Raw genomic sequence first — 13,561 nt, forward strand, 5'->3', positions numbered from 1 at the left:
GGGCCTTAGTCATGCTCCTCCTTGGCCTGTGTTCCTGCTGGAGAACAGGCACCAGGGAAGCCCTGGCAGGATGTGTGCACAGACTACTGCTGACCTGGGAAGACCATCAGACAAAACTGGGAGCTGAGCACAGCCAGGAAAAGAAATCCGGGCCTCTTGCAGCCTCCTGACCCTTGAGGTTTGTATGTCTCCCGTTGGATCCCCGCTCCACTGCATCCTCACACCTGCTTGGGGGCTGCCACGTGCACCCGAAGTCTGCAGACAAGATGAGGGTGTAGCAACCCATGACAAACTCCCAACAAGTCACTAGCTGCTTGATTTTTGCTTGCAGTGACAGTCACTTGAAGCACACACAGGTTATGAGTGGCTGAGGCTTCCCAGAATCTCCAGAGGAACTGGGAGGTTGGATTGTTACAGTCTGTGGCTCTGACCCCAGCTCTTCATGGTGATGCCTTGTACTGAAGCCATGCAGCTAACTCCTGCCACACTCCCAGCTCACCCCACATCAGCTGCAGAGGGTCTCTCCCACCCTACAGCTCATCTGTGACCTGCTGCCTCCCCATCTGTGTGGGGAAGGAATATGAGCAAAGTTTGTCTTCCAGTTTCTCCACAGCTTGGAGAAACTGGAAGACAAATGATGGTGGAACAGCTGGATACAACTGTCCACATCTGCCTCCAGCACACAGCTGAAAGGTCACCAGTTCTGGACAAAGCCCAGACCCGGATTCTTAACGCCGTTCTCTTTGCTTTGGAAAGCACCAAAGTGCAGCTCAGCCTCTGAAGCTGCCATAGCTTCAGCCAGGCTGTGGGGAGAGGACACACTGCAGCACTGGGGCAAGGGACAGGTGTTCAGAGGTCCCTCTGGGGCTCCTCTGACTATCCCAAAGCTGTGCAGCCTGGCTGCCTTGGACCGCAGGCTGACATTCCCCAAGTCCTTCCTCATTTCCTTTTGTTTCTGCTTTGCAAAGTGCTCTCTGAAGCAGGTAACTCTCTGAAAAGCGGTATGTGGGTTCCCATCAGTGGATTTTCACAAGTCTTGCCCTTTCTGCAGGCTCAGGCACCCTCTCAAGTGATTGCTCTTCTCTAGATCCTTGGAATAGGGTGGGCACCCCTTGCGTGTCCAGTGTTCCCAGCCTCCTGCAAACGTAACCGGGGTTAACATTCACAAAAGGGTCTGGCAAGAAAAGGGCATGACCTGGCACATACCCCAGCCAGGACTGGTCACAATGACAGATAATGTGGCCCTGCTGAGTTGTAGACAGCTGTTAAGCAGGAGCTCCATGATTTGGAGCAGACCAGCTCTGTGAGGCCCATGTAAGCAGAACACGGGTACATGCTAGAAAGACCACATTATTGCTGTAGAAGAGGCTAAGAAAGCCAAGGCGTCCATGATCCGTGGCTAACCATGGCCTTTCCATCTCCTTCCCAGAGCTGGGGCTTGGTGGGAGAGATGGGACAGAGGCTGAGGACCCCATCCCTGTGGCCATCTCATGCTGCCCTGTTTTGCAGGCCAGACCCAGCAAGCCAACTGCTATTACCTTCATTTATCAGAACTCCAGCAGCACCAGCTCACCACTGTGATGCTCCCAGAGCCACAGGATAGCAATGCAGGACAGCCCCACTCCGCCCTGGCTCCTGCACAGCCCCTGGACCAGGAGGAGACAGGACAGGGCTGGTTGGGAGGAAAGGAGAGCAGAAATACCTCATCACCTACTTTGGGATGATGCTGGATTTGCAGCGGGGCCAGTGAAGCTGGGCTGGCATCCATTGCAGGGAAGCACTGGTCCCGAAGAGGCTGGGCAGAGATGCAGCAACGTTTGCCCTGATTTTGTGAGGGGTTGGAAACCACACAGCAGCTCTTTCAGGGTCTGGCTCTGGAAGTGTCCCAGCTTTTGTTGAAGCTGAATGGCTGGTGGGAAATGATTTATTTTTAATTTTCTTCCCTGCGTTAGGAACTGGAAAGGCTCCCACTTCAGTTTTGTGTAACCACTTGGCTGCTGGGACACAGGAAAGCTTGGAGAAGAATCCTGCTGCTTAGTCAAGCATGAGCTTTTCCTCAAGTTCATGCTGAGCTGGGCTGTTTCCTGCAGCAGCCTTGCTTTTCCTTGCTGCTCTGCATCCCGTTCCCTCCAGCTTAGTGAAGATAATCATGGAATGGTTTGGTTTGGAAGAGATCTTTAACTTCTTGGGCTAAAATGCCTATAGTGACATCCTTTGCTGTGATGGACCATGTGCTCTGAGTCCCCTATGAGCAGGAATGGAATGTGCCCAGCAGTCTTTTGATGTACAGGCTGTAGACCCCATCCACAGCGTGGCTGCAGGACAGGAATGATGTGCTTTTATGACCTGACTTACCAGTGAATTTATAAAAGGCAGGTGTCACGCGTTGCCCTGCACATGGGCACAGTCAGGGCTCTTTGAGGAGACAATGCTGTAGAGACATGGAGCGATCACAGCCACGGTTCTTCTTTTTGAAGCACATTTCTTCCTTCTTATGTCTCTGCTTTGACCTCTGCCCTTCCAACATGGCTGAAAATAAAAACCTTCTGCCATCCTCATTGTGAAAACCCTCATTTATTTCTCCTATGGGCTTGTTTTTTATAGGATTTTGAAGACCTCAATCATATCATTCTCAGCCTCTCCTCTCCAGGTTGTAGACCCTGACTTCTTAGCCTGTTCTCAGAAGACAGCTCCTCCACCCCCTTGAGTACTTTGGCTACTTTTTTCTGGATTTTCTCAAATTCTATTACTTCTATCACTCTGTCACAGTCTGGAGACAGGGAAAGCACCACTGCCTAGTGAACTCAAGACCTGGGCACACCAAAGATTTATCCAGCTCCAGGCTGCTCTGTACATCAACCCCTGCTCTGTACAGAGCAGTCACCCCCTGATGACACCAAGTTCTAAGTCACCTGCAGCATTTCTACTGCAGAGCAGGCTCTGAGGGGCAGGGCTGGGATGAGCCCTCAGCCACACTCTGATGCAGAGTTACACTGGAGTACTGATGGTCGTTGCTCATGGGCAATATGCTGTCCCAGTGGTTTCCATCCATCTCTGACAGCGCAAACTGCAGGTCCTACATCCTTCACTTCCAATGTGCAAAAGAGGCTGTGGATAAAACATATCCCACAGACTAAAATAAACCAGCTACATGCTAAAAAAAGAGCCTTTGGGTAATCAGAAATCACTGTACATGGAACATACTTTTTCTTGAAACCAAATCCTACAGCTCCTTATTTTGAATTTTTATTAGAGTCCCCAGAGCAATCAGGACACATTCAGATCCAAATGACTCCTGCTAAACTTCATCTTGGGGAAACAACAGCAGTTTTTTGCTTATAGAAAACAATAAAGCTGAGTCTTAAAATCCTTAACAGCTTTCCCGTTTGCACTCTTTTGCAGTTATTAAAACAGGGAAAAATGAAAGAATATATTTAGTATTTTTTTTGCATGTTCCTTCCCTCATACCGACGTCTTGGCTGTGCAGCACTTTGTGCACTGAGTCTTCCTCCAGCCCTGGGTGTGCACCATGCAAATCTGACTGCTTCCTTCGCAGGGGAAACAGAGTCATGCTCTCAAGCCTGTGAACAGGGGTGAAAGCCTGGACTGTGTCCAGCTCTGGGCTCCTCAGGACAGGACGGACCTGGGGCTCCTAGAGCAGGTCCAGCAGAGGCTGTGGACATGAGGAAGGGCCTGGAGCATCTCCGTGCCCAGGACAGGCTGAGGGAGCCGGGGCTGCTCAGCCTCGAGAGGAGCCCCAGCTGAGAGGGGCCCTCAGCCCTGGCTGTCCCTGGCTGCAGGGAGGGCTCAGGGCAGGGCCCGGGCTCTGCTCCGGGGCCCAGCAATGGCACCAGAGCACCGGGCAGGGCCTGAGCGCAGCAATTGCCCCGCCCAGGAGGCAGAACTGCTGCCCTGGGCAGGGCCCGGCCCCGAGCAGATTGTGCAGAGAGGCTGTGCAGTGTCCCTCGCTGGGGATATTGCAGAGCTGTGTGGGCACACTGCTGTGCCCTGGGCTCTGCCATGGCCCTGCTGGGGCAGGGAGGTGGCACCAGGTGAGCCACTGTGGACCCTTCCAACCTTCCCTAGCCTGTGGTTCTGTGGTTCTGTGACTGCACCCTCATTTTGCATCTTGGTGACGTGGTAGGAGTCACAAGCCTCCGCAAAAAATGGGCCAAGGCAGAGGGAGAAAGAGCTTATGTCTCCCAGGAGAAGTGTGAGCTTGAGGCAGAATGTCCAGGATGTGGATGAACATGGACCTGAATGCCCCTTGTGCTCTAGACAGCATGGCAGGCCTGTAATCTTCCTGGAACAGGCTCCTTTCAAACCCCATCCAGGGCCTCTCAGCTCGACTGTGGGAGGACAAAGATCCTGCTGCAGTCAGTGGGGTCTGTCTGATCCTCAGATCCTCCCTGCTGCAGAAGCAAACCCTGACCCCCTTGGAGACCTTGCAGGGCTCCCTGTGGATTACACCTGCAGAAACCCACTGCGATTCACAGGAATCCTCCTGTGGCTGGAGAATACCAGGAGCCTCCAGAGAGGGACGAGCAAAGGAGGGCAAATTTTTACTGCATCCTGGGGGGAGGAGGAGAAGGGCAGCTCCCACAGGGCTGTTGTTCCTGCCTCACCAAGAAAATGCTCCACACTAAGTGTGTCTGGCCAAGGTGGTTGTTTGTTGCAGGAACCCAAGGCCATGAGCCCATGGCGCAAGTCTCAAGCCTGCATCTGTAAAGGGATGACAGGGACGCCAAAGGATCCCAGCCAGCTCCTTCCTGGCATGGCAGAAAAGGTGGAGAAAAGGGGCAGGGGCTTTCTGTGCCCTGGCACCCCATCCTCAGGCAGCTCCCAGAGCTCAGAGAAGAGCTTGAGAGAAGGATGTCTGTTCTGGGTAACAGGTGAGTCCCTGTGGCTCCAGCCTTGCCTGAGTGCAGAGCAAACAGCTTGTAATCAGTCCATGCTGGGTTGAGTCCAACTCAAGACAGGAGTTTTCAGGGGTTTTAGGCTCCGCTCAGAGCTGGCTCCATCCTCACCTGTACCCATCTACTCTGGTGCTCACCTTCTCTGGAGGGGCAGTTTATAGTCTGATTGTCTGTATGGGGTTGGTTTTTTTTATAAAACCAGGCTGTTTATGGGGCCTTTCCACTCAGTTCTGTGCAGCATCGTAACTGAATTCAGTAAAACCCAGCTTTCCCCACAGCCAGGGTTACCTTCCATAAAAATCCACAAGAGTTGCAACTGCTTCTCATAATCCATAAATGGAAACAACTTCTTCCCCTCTCTTTCCCTCCCTTTGATTGATCCTCCTTCCCCACATTCTCCCAGTACCCAAAATAATAAAACAGGGCTGGCAGCTGACTCAGACCCCAGAAAAGGAAATTCCTGCCATGCTGTCTGTCTACACTAATCCTATGCAACGCCTCGCTGCAAGATTTCAGGAGGCAGCAGGCGAGCCCATCCTTCTTGTCCCCTGGGAGAAACATCCAGAGGGATGGAGACCAGTACTGCAGAATGAAATGGAGTTTTGGAAGGGAGGAAAACTTCCCTCCACACTCTGACACATCCCTAAAGCTCAGGGATGAGGACTGACATCAGGCTTTTATGGCGATGGTCTGACCACAGAAGCTGGTAGATAAGCTGTGTGCAGACAGATGGCCTCCAGCCCAAGGGATGTGAAGACCATGAGTCCAGAGCCCAGAACGTGCAGAGATGGCTGGGCACTGGCTTTGGGCTCCTTGGGAGCTCAGTGTGACCTGGAGAGCAGGGAGAAAGGTCTTCCTGAACACTCCCCAAAGCTGTCAGGAGAGGCAGAAGACAGCAAATAGACTTTTGTGGGTGCTGACGTCAGAGACAGCAGGTTTAGAGCCAGCTGATGGTGTCCAAAGCTGACGTGCAGCAACCTGCAACACCAGATAACTCCTCACTTGTCAGTGAGAGTGTGAAATCTCCCATTCTCTCCACACAGCACTCCTTCATCCACAGGGAACCACCAGCAACAACCTGATGGCATCAGTGTGAATGACACAGTCGCGCTGGAAGCTGGAGGATGAAGGAGGGGATCCTCCTTTGACAAAGAGAACAGCAAGCATTGTGGATGTCATTATACACATCTACAGACACCTCAAAAGGTCTGCCTTTCCACCCTGCACCATCTCCAGGTAAAAAGGAGTAACTTCAGTCTCTGTGAGGCGGCTCCCTTGGCAGAGAGGAAAGGTCCTTGTTTTGCCCAGCAGAGACTCAGCCCTGCTCTCCAAAGGGCTCTCCCTGCCCATCAGTTAAGCATGATTTCTGCTTGCCAACACAGCTCTGTGCACATCATGATGGTCCCCACATCCTCGAGACTTGAGACAAACACCTGCTTCAAGACTCTTGGATGCTCCTGAGTGTCACCATGTCAGCCTTGCAATTCCAGCTGGCCTCCAAACCAGGAGCATTGCTACAAGGCACCCATGGATAGGTAGCAGAGACCGTGACTGCTGAAGATGTTCAGGCCCAGAAGGCATTGAGTCCAGAAAAGGCTGCTGGAGAGTCCAGATAGGACTTATTGCTCCAACTGATTTCAGCAAGCAAAGCATAACATGGGATCAACCAGTGTCCACTTCGGACCTGAGGCGAGTCATCCATCTGTGAGGGGAACAGCTGGGTAACTGTCACACCAGTGGGGACTTTCTATTTTCATCTTAGTGAAGGAAAGGAAGAACAGCCTCCCTCACCCAAATCAGACTGAGATGCACTAATTTGGCTTGAAAACACAGACTCAGCCAAGATTTGCTGACAGCCAACAGGGCTGAAACTTCCCTGCCTGAAATTAGAGGGTGTCAGGGCACGAAACATGGCAATTCTGCTAAAGTCAGCAGCTCCACTTGGGCATAAAGCTGTCTGCCCAGAGGAGCTGCAAGGAACAGCCTGGGAACGTGAGATCTAATATGAAGGGACTTCAATACGTCACCAGGACCAAACCAAGACATTTGAGAGGCAAAGTGGAGAGAGGAAGCCACTACAGGGGAACAGACAGGACAACGATGTAGGAAACTCGCCACCTCTCAGACTAGGATGTGAACATCAGCCCTTTTCTTAGTGAATACTCTTTAATGTGCCGTTTTTAATGTGGTTTAGCCCAAAATTTCCACTTTGCCTTTCAAAACTGCAGAAAACATTCCTATAAATAAGTGTGGGCTAAGTAAATCTTCCTCTTCCAAAGGCAAACAGATCATCACTGACCTTCTGAAAACTGCCTGTCAGCTGTACAAAACCAAGGAGGCACCACCAGTTCATCAGTCTTCCATGCTGGAGGAGTCACACTCATTTTGTTCTCTGGAAAGGGTGTCTGTTTTGCAGGTAGCATGACCATTCTCTCATTTCTTCAGCATCTTTCACTCAAGGAAAAATGGCCTGGAGCACACCTACATTTTTGGTGGGTCCCTCACACCTTTGTAGTGATGTGCTGTCTGCTCAGTCTCCCAGGCTGCAGTCAGCAGGGTGTAGAAATGGCAGAAAATATGACTGCATATTTATTTTCAGAACTTACAGACCAGGATGGAACCACTAGAGGAAAAGCAGGATTTCGCTGCTCCTTTAGGATGTGTTGAGTTATCATTATCTTTCACACAGTACAGGAAATGCTGCTCAGAACTTGGATATACCAGAACTTGCTTGAATACATGGAAAAGCACTTTGAATGAGACTCAGCTCACCCAAGTGTAGACATCTCCAGCTGAGCTCAGCCCCCAGGGTTCAGAGTCAGCAGAAAGGCTGTGTCTGATCTGCATTAGAAGTTTGTGTCACAAGCAGAAGAATTCACTCTGCTGCTCTCTAGCCCCAGCCTGGGACAGCAGCCCCAGCTCTGAGGCTTCTGCTGCAAACACCCACATTAAAAACATAAAGCTCCTGCCCAGCTCTCCCAAACATGTTTGGGCTGCAAACACTTCCACAGGAACGTCTTACTGTGACATGGCCAGATCTGGCCTCCCTAAGCATGAATGGCTCTGAGCAGCCTGAAATGTCGAAGCTGACTTGTTTTGAAAACAGAGCAAGTTGTCCAGAAAGTGCAAGTGAAACCCTGGTGGAGCCATTTTGCAGTTCCTGTGCAGAGGCTGGATCTGCCCTTAATGGATGTGCTGGATAAGCATGGTGAGAGGAGTGGGGTCTCCCTGATGAAGGACTCCAACAGGCACTCTCCTAAACTGATGTAAAGGTGCTTTATAGAGAAAAGGATGCTGCTTCTCCTCAGGGGAATTACAAAAAGAGCAAAAAGCACATCAGGATGATGTAATTGCACCAGGACAGTGTTTTAACTACACCTGCTCTGGGACCAAAAGGCTCTCTCGACTTCCAAGATGCCCTGCACTACAGAGCAGAGCTGCTACACCAGCCTGCAATAGGGTCATTATGCCTCTTAGCAGACTGTTTTAGATGTTCTCAGGGCTTTTCTCCTGCTCCTTAGACATCACTACATTTGGGCATCAGACAATGATGTGGGGAACTGATGAATCATGTGCTGGACTGAGACTTCCCTGAAGCACAGCGAGGCCAGAGGGGCCTGCCAGAAATAAGTGTGCTGTAAAGATGAAATAGGTTCAGGAGGTGAGAGCTGCTCAGCCTGGTTCAGCGGTGACCCAATGACATAGTGGCACATGAGGAGTGGCAGCCGGGTTTGCTGTGGGGGATGCAGCCTGAGACAAGTGTGCAAACTGCAGTCATGTGTCTGACACTGGGAATCTCTGATTGGTTTGGTGTGCAGAATTAAAGGGACAGTGTCCCCAAGGTCCCAAGGACCCAAGGTGTACTCCTTGCAGTTTGCTGTTATCTGGAGAGCAGTGGATTCCCTGCCCTTCTGCGTTCAGGAAGCATCCAGGTCATAAGGCACAGGCTTCTCCTACAGGATCTTTCCCTACATCTACCAGGAGCTGCTGGAATTTTGTGGCCACTTTTCTGCTCCCCTGCTCTGATGGCAGTAATAGTAACACATCTGCAGTTTAGGTGTTGCTATCAAGCTGTGATCCTGCTGCACATCCAAACCTCCTGCCTTTCACCTGGGCTTGTTACTCTGCTCCTGATCCCAGGCAGCTCTGGGCCAACATTCCTGCCAGGCATTTTGGAGTCACCTCCTCTTGGACTTCTCCCAGCTCTCACAATGAGGGCACACAGGAAATCCTGAAGCCACCTGTGCACACAGAACTCTCCCGATTCTTGGGTGCAAAAATGAAAAGACTGTGGAGGAAGAGTGTAGGGGTGAAAGGAGGTAGGTCCAAAAGCCTGAGATAAAAATCTCTTGTTCTTTCCAGACAGTCTTATGGTTTGGGCTGAGGGATAATGCCCTCCCTGGTGTCCTGCAGAGGCAGATCCCAGCTGTGCATGCACCAAACACCCTTTCATCGTGCTCAGGTGCTGTGCTTTAAGGATCACCTGCAGAAGAGGCACCTTCCCAGGCAGGGGTGGCACAGGATGGGCTTCCAGTGCCCCACACCTGTTCCACCAGTGCCTAGGAAGGAGCCACCAAAGGAAACTGCCTCAGCTGCTGCAGCAAATTAATTCTTTCTACTTCTGGGAGGAAAAACAACCCCGTGATTATCTGCTGCCTCAGTTTCCACACCCATGCATGGAGAAAGCTGTCTCCTGGGGTCTGGGGAAGAGGGAGGGATTTCATGTTGAGAGAATACCAAGAGACCTGGATAAACTGCCTTGAAAGGACACATGATGTCCTTTCCTGGAAAGGCAGGTTAAGACTCCCAACTGCAGGCAGGCAGCTCCTAGTTCCAAACTCAAGACTCTGGTGAGGAGTGGCTTGAATAGCTGCCCTTGCCTGGTGCTGCTAACTTAGGAGGCAAAACCTAAATACTCATTAAGGCAGCACTTGGCAGAAACCCCATCCTCAATTACAAAAATCAATTCATTTTTTTTATGAGTCTGAAGCCTTTGGGGCCTTATAATCTAATTAAATAAAGCTTTCTCGCTTTCCTCTTGCCTGCTCCCCTAGCTTCTGTTGTACCAGCAAAGACAAATATATATTTTTAATTTAGCAGAATCTCCCTGCATCGTGTATCCCCTTCTGGCCAGAAACCCCTTCTGTTCCCCCCGTGCCTGTGTCCTGCTTGGGCAGGCTGCATCCACAGCCTGCTTGCTTTTGTTCCTAGGAAGTGTCCAAAGCTCCAGGGTCCCATCCACAAGTGCCATCCACTCCCACAGTCTGGGCACCAGTGCCTGTTTGAGGAGCAAATATGCAGAATCTGGGAAGGAGCAGAGCCCCACACAAGGTGAGCTCAGTGCTGGGAGTGGTGCCTCGTGTCACACTGAGGGCAGCACTCATCCAAGTCTGCAAGGTCTGTCCTCCATGGAATACCCTGAGTTGGAAGGGACTCACAAGAATCATCGAGTCCAACGCCTGGCCTTGCACAGGACAGCCCAACAGTCCCACCCTGTGCCTCAGAGTGTTGTCCAAACACTCATTGAACTGCCAGGATGTGCGGTGAGGAGACGCTGCTTTAGGACAAGCAACGGGAGAGGCTGTGGGTGGACTGGAGAAGGTGCCACAGAACCCCAGAATGGCTTGGTTGGAAGGGACCTTAAAGATCATCTCATTCCAAACCCCTGCCATGGGCAGGGTCACCTGCCACTAGACCAGGACCATCCTTTCCTTCTGTGTCCAGCACCAGCTAACAGCAATCGGCCGTGCACAGAGTGGGCAGAGATCTCTGTGAGCGTGCCCAGGCCCTGCTGTGGAGGAGGATGCAGTCCTGCTCTGTATATGGCAGCACCTGGATGCTTCCCTGAGCCAGCCTCAGACCAGCCAGTTCTGGATCAGGTGCTGGAGGAAGGCTGGAAGGTACCACAGGGAACTCCCTCTCCACCTCTATGAGGCTTTTGCCCAGAACTGTGTGAAATTTTTTGGAAAAATTGTTCACTTGCTGAAAATTGGGATTATAGGTCAGCTAAACCTTACCTAGAGTTGTGATGCACTTGTGCTGAAACCACTGAAGAGCTGGATTAAAAAAAAAAAAAAAAAGGTTGCAAGAACTGAGCTTTATGCCTTGACTTTGGAGCATGTAAGCAAATACAGAAAACAAAAAATGCAACCCTTCAATTTAGTTTGGTATCACAGCATTTCCCTACTACCTCACAAATTATTAAAGATTTAAAAGAAAAAGATATTTGGGTCAAATTTGTTTTTCCATATCAAGAAAATAATAGAGAGACAACTGCACACGGGGGAGGAGAAGCCAGAGAGGAGACTGAGCTCACATAATTTTCCCTGGGCTTTTCAGTACGGTTGGTGAACCGTAAGCATACCAGTCACTGGGTCTGATGTCAGTTTTCCCACTTGATGTGGATCAGGAGAGCTCAGAGGCACATGCTCTAACCCCCAGAAAGGGGACATCACTGGGATTTGCTCTCCTAGGTTTTGTCTTTTGAGGGGGAATTCAGTTCTCCATCCCAGAGCCACAGAAAGGCTGCAGCGACACGAGGGGCTCAGCTGTATCGCCTGGAGGGGAGACAAGGATGGGCAGTGACCGCACAAGACACCAAATCCAGCTGCGAGCCCCCCAGCCCAGAAAACACTTCATCCAGAAGATCTCAGAGTGGCCCTGTCCTCAGCATGGTCTCTGCCACGATCACAATGCAGGAAAAGCTCCCTGAGACACTGGGGGCCTCTGCAGAGTGGAGGTGTCAGAGCTGGAGAGAGGAAGACACAAAACCAGCGCACAAGGTTTTGCCAGACTGGGGCTTCGCGAGATTATCCTCAGAACCAGTTCATGTCCCATGCTGTAGAGGAAAGCAGAAAGTCTTGGGATGACTCCTGGGCTCATCCTGCTTGAAAGGAAGCCTTTCCTGGGCCTGATGAGGTGTCTTACAGCAGACAGCAATGTCAGGGCACCCCACCAACACCACCTTTGCCGGGAGCCATCCAGGAGGTCTCAGAGAAGAAGAGGACACAGCAGGAGATGAGGCAAGGCTGGTGGCACCACAGAGGTGACACCCTGACCAGCTCCCATGGCGCCCCTCAGAGTGGTGCTGGGAAGATCCCTTCAGGTGTGGTCTCCTCTTTTGGGACCCAGTGTGAGCACAGCTCCTGGCCAGGACATGTGGACATGGGGACACACTATTCCTTCAAAAAACCCAACAGCAGACAGCCTGAGCCACCTGCCAGCCCTGCCTCTTCCACAGCCACCAGCCAGGCCCTTCAAAACCACTGAGCTGAGAAACCACGAGGGGAGGTGATGAGAAGGAAGAAGAGAAAGGAGTGGAGGAAATGTAAGCAGCAGTGGTGAAGAGGTAGGTGACAAACCATGTGCCCAGTGCCAGGCTGAGGCCCAGAGCCCAGAAAAAGCATGGAGAGCACAAGAAGGGGCTTGGGCTCAGCTGCAGCATCTCTGCTGGGGCTGCCTGCAGCTCCTCACTCTCTCTGGCCCTGCCTGGTGTAAGTGAGGGAGCACTGGGGCTGATTCAGTGATGGGAAGTGTTTGCTCTAAAGGAATCACCCGTGTCCCTACCTGGGACCCGAGCAGAGCTGGGTGCTGCCCAGGGTCAGGAAGGTCGGGCTATGGACTGCAGGGAAGGATCTCCCTGAGCATCTCAGCCACCTCTGGAGGTCCTGCGGGAACACAAAGGACAGCTGTGAGGACAAAGGGAGAGGTGGTTATGTCCAGGTTGGACAGGTGCCTCTCCCCCGTGAGCCCAGCCTGCCAGTCACCTCCCCAGGGTCACAGGAAACAGGGAGGGAGCCAGAGCTGACCTTGTCCATCTCACACTGTAACCCCCACAGGGAAGTACCCCAAGCCTCCTGAGCACAATATACCCCTGAGCCACTCTTGTGGCTCCATCCCGCCACTGAGAGCCTGGATGCACTGAGCCTCCCATGAACCCTGTCCCAGTACGTCCCTGGAAAAGGCATTTCCCTGACAAAAGGGCACGGAGGATGTTTTCACCCCCAGCAAATCTGGCAAAGAGGTGTGTCCACAGCAGAGACTGCCAGGCAGCAGAGCAAGCAGCACCCACAAGGGATGTGGCCACTTCCACCAGGAGATCACCCACTCCAGGGACTGCTCGCACACAACCTTGAAGGAAGCTTTTCCCTCAGCAGGAATCGCTCCGCCCATAGCCAGCACTTTGCTGGCAGTAGCCACAGCTCCCTCCCAGCCCAGGGAACATCCTTCTGGCAACTCCACCAACCTGTGCGAGTCAGCAGGGCCGTGCACAGATGCCTGTGCTGAACAGGGAATTCCATTTCCTTCTGGCAACAAGCACCAGCTCCAGCTTTGTGCAAAACCACAGACACCACATGCGGCAACTTCAGATTTCAAAGGAGAATTTTCACTTCAGTCCCTTTGACATGGTGGCCCGGCATACCCAGCGCTGTGTGCCTCAGGACAGGCACAGAACATACAAACCATGGCATGGAAGCTTGTGGCACTGCTGGATGGAGGGAGCTTCACTGGTGGGAAAACCCATGGAGGAAGAGGACAAAAAGGTGTTGGGTGATGGGATGGAGTGCAGAGAAGTGATGGTACTGTAGGCTGAAGTCCAGAAGAGCAATACAGAGTATTTCAGCAAAGAGATGAGAGGTGAGCAG

At 51.9% G+C, this 13,561-nt stretch overlaps 1 protein-coding gene across 4 annotated transcripts in view; it reads right to left on the reverse strand.

Annotated features, from left to right (window-relative positions):
- PSD2 (pleckstrin and Sec7 domain containing 2) overlaps nucleotides 1–13,561 on the reverse strand; it is a 71,713-nt gene that overhangs the window by 40,009 nt on the left and 18,143 nt on the right. The window contains exon 1 of one of the 4 annotated variants that reach the window (XM_042025346.1): nucleotides 12,483–12,504. The exons of the other annotated variants lie outside the window; for them this stretch is intronic. The gene's annotated coding sequence lies outside the window, so the exon portion shown is untranslated. Of the gene's footprint in view, nucleotides 1–12,482; nucleotides 12,505–13,561 lie in introns of those variants that run through there. 4 annotated transcript variants of the gene reach the window in all.

The sequence above is a fragment of the Corvus kubaryi genome, unplaced genomic scaffold (assembly GCF_017639235.1).
Source record: "Corvus kubaryi isolate FWS band 111438036 unplaced genomic scaffold, C.kubaryi_AGA036_p1.0 37270, whole genome shotgun sequence".
NCBI classification, from domain to species: domain Eukaryota; kingdom Metazoa; phylum Chordata; class Aves; order Passeriformes; family Corvidae; genus Corvus; species Corvus kubaryi.